Source organism: Gekko japonicus, unplaced genomic scaffold (genome assembly GCF_001447785.1).
Source record: "Gekko japonicus isolate JY-2015 unplaced genomic scaffold, Gekko_japonicus_V1.1 scaffold434, whole genome shotgun sequence".
Classification (NCBI taxonomy): domain Eukaryota; kingdom Metazoa; phylum Chordata; class Lepidosauria; order Squamata; family Gekkonidae; genus Gekko; species Gekko japonicus.
This window is the reverse complement of record NW_015163102.1, coordinates 888,867-892,428: the sequence shown is the minus strand read 5'-3', so window position 1 is coordinate 892,428 and position 3,562 is coordinate 888,867.

Genomic DNA, 3,562 nt, shown 5'->3' with positions numbered 1-3,562 from the left:
TATCACTGAGCAATCATCCACTACTTTTGACTTTGTTCAAAAGCAAAAAGCTAACTTTACTTTCTTTTTTCCCCCTGCAAAGAAAGTTTGTGGAATTTAAATATTTTTTTACTTAAGGGCAGACAAAAGGGGTGAGAGAATAACAGCAATAAAATATATTCATTTTTTTGGGAAAGTAAATATTCTTTTTTTTTACATTTGTACTTAAATACTGAGAATTGATAGACAGTATTAAAAGCATGGTTAAAGAAAGAGAATGACCTCTCTCCCCATGGCTGATGAATAATGTGTTAAGAGGACAAAAAGGAATTTATTTTGCGTTCTGAAAGTCCCCAGACTTTCATCTGAAAAAGGCACAAATGATTTTGGATTACCTGGTGAAGATGCCTATTCCAATACAAACTCCTTACAACCTTTCTTTTTGTTATGGATTTGCTTTTGGAAAGCATTTCTCCTATAGCAGCCTTCACAGTTATGTTTATGTATGAGTTTTAATTTGGCTCAATTGAGTCAGAAAAGGAAGCTTAATTAAAAGTAACTTGCATCTTAATGGATACGTTCTCTCCCTTCCTTCCCCATCCATAACGATTTACAGAAGTTTAACAAAAATGTATGTTTAAATCATAGAACAATATATTAGAACTAATATGTGTATCTCAACTAATTAATAAGAGCCACATTTGTGTCCTTTATAATCTGTCTTTGTCACTTCGACTCAAGGCGGATCATACAGAGTAAAGTCAATACAATTGACAGGATGGGATATTCAGTAATAGGATTAGGGTTGCAGAACCAATCAGAAATCTAAAAACAGGACGGAAGCAATCCCTAAGTCTTAAGATGACACATTAAATAATACAAACATTCCATAGTCAGATCCTAGTTTTCAGTAAGCTAAACACAGTAGTAGAGATCACAGTCCCTAATAATTTATCTAAGTAACTTGGTGAATCATTTAGTACAGTGCAACTCTATTGCCTGCATAGAAAATTTTCTTGAATAATTCAATTAAGCATGTGTAGAAGGTTCAGCAACACTGACACACCCCTAAGTGGACCAAGATACAACCAGAGGCTCATTGAAGCCCCCCCTCTTCAGAGTTTGCAGCAACACGCATTTTGCCTGGTTCACTCTGATGTACTTTAGCTTCTCATTCCCAGTTGCCTGAGCCTGACTCCCACATGTGTGTGAATCGCTACAAAACCTAATGGGAGAACTCTGGCAGAACCTCTGCTGCTGTTCATACTGAATGGGAACCGGCTAAAGAGTCCTTTGTCTTTGGCTTAGTTCAGAAGAAAATGGATGAGGTCCCTGAGATAAGAGGATATACAGCAAAACCGATGGGAAACCCCCAAAGTTCTGGCTGGGGAGCTCCAGTTGCCAATTTACAATCAATTATGCTTTCCATGCACAATCATAAGTCATGAAACCTTATTATTATTTTGCAGAATGTGTCAAACAGAAATGCTCAGGAGGGCATTTTTATATAGGGATTAAAGCTCAGTAGAACAGAACTGCTGAGCAAGTTGCTTGATAAGGGAGAGGATCGTACTCTCTTGCAATGCTTTGTGTATCTATCACCTTCCTTCTACTGCATTGTATTCTGTCTTTGTCATCCACTTTCTGCATTATGACATATCATGCCTAGACCATTTTTCTCTCTCTTTTGATTTCTGTTTGCACGGTTCCCCAGTTCTGTGATCCTTGTTCTACCACATTGCTCATAATAGGTGCTTACTGTCTGATTGAACTGTTTTTATAAGTTTTGTAATTCTCCTTGAGTCTCAGTGAGAAAGGTGGGCTAAGAATTTTGTAAATAAAATAAATACTTGGAGTGATCTCTTTGGCATCACACACCTTTTTATTAAGCACGGTGTCTGAAGAAGAGAATGCCAAATTTCCTCCCTCTACTTACAGGCACATTCCACAGAAATGGTCCTAATTATATTTGTTTTTGTTTCACTAATTACCTGTCTATGAATTGGTTATTTAACACATCAATATTATCTAATTCGATGTAGCCCAATCTGTGGATACTTAAATCTGGAGTCATGGAGAAACAAGGTAAATATTTCTACAAACCTGAGAAAAGCCCCTACCTTGTGAATTAAATGAATAAGTCCAAAACCTTAAAGAAATATAATTGGGGTAACTCCCCCCCAAATGATAAAAGGGGTCTCTGTAGCTTTAAGACAGATGCCCTCAGTGGCCATTGTTAGGCAACCACAACAGTATTCAAGACTTGGTTTCTGTCAGGAAAAGCAGAATCCCTTTCCAGGCCTGTTTTGGCCTTTAAGGAAGGCTCATCAGGGCCAGACCCACAAACAATCACCTGGAAACTTGATTTACCCAGGGCTGGCTGCTTCCTTTTGTTCAACATCAACCACCCCACAGAAGCCAGCGTGGTATAGTGGTTAGAGTTTCAGAGTACAATCCGGGAGACCAGGTTTGAATCCTCATTTTGCCAAGGAAGCTCATAGGGTGACTGTGGACTAGTCACATACACTCAGCTTAACCTACCTCACAGGGTTGTTGTGAAGATAAAATGAAATAGAATTGTGTAAGCTGCTTTGGGTTCCCATTGTGGAGAAAGGCAGGGTATAAATTAAGTTAATAAATAATATATGTAGCCAAAGATGGGGAGAAGATAAAAGGTAGGTTGGTGTGTGGGAAGGAGAGGAGGAGGCAGGAACATAGTGTGGTGAGGGAATATCAGGGAAATAAGGTGCCCCCACAGGTCCTTGCAGTTTTTCCACTACACAACTGGGCCTGGCCCAGCCTGGTGGCCAGAACTGTGCAGAATATTCAAGGGAGAGGCTGCTAGGAAGAGAGAATAAGGAAAGATGAAGATGGAGTGGGGAAGACAAAGGCTGGTGGGTGGGAAGAAGAGTAGGAGGCAGGAAAAGGGGATCTATGGCTGCGGTCACAAAGAGCATTTGCCGTGCTGATGATACAGATGGTAGGTGGATTTTCCGGGCGCGATCACACTCCAACATCTGGGAAGCGTAGAGCTCCCGTGGCTAACCCGAGGCTTCCCGCCGAAGATGCGGAGTAAAAAACTAGTACCTCCGAGATATTAGTTTCCGGAAACCGCAGGGCAAGGGCGGGCGTCTGATTGCGTTTCCGGTGGACTTACGTGGCATCTGGTGTCCGCCACTGTTTGTCGCACACAAGGGGGGGTTCTCCCAAGTCTCCGCAGGTTGCACAACAGTGCCCAACAGCACATGCGCAAAAAGAGCAATTGCTAGTGCGATCGCGCCGCACGGCTTCTGTGCCACGCTGCAGGATACCTGTCTGGTCAGCATCTATCCCCTAATCACAGGACCTCGACCAGGACATGTGCTCGGGCGGCCGCACATTAGTTTCCTCCGGAGCAATTAGACATGCCTCCCCCCTACGATATCCGGCCCGTGTGACCGGGGCCTATGTGGACTTTCAGGGAAGATAATGAATACTAGGGGAGGGGAAATGAGATGCCCCCACAAATCCTTGCAAGCACCCTATCATAAATTATGTTTTAATTTGATACAAAATGTGCAAAAGCCCATACGAAGTGTAAGAC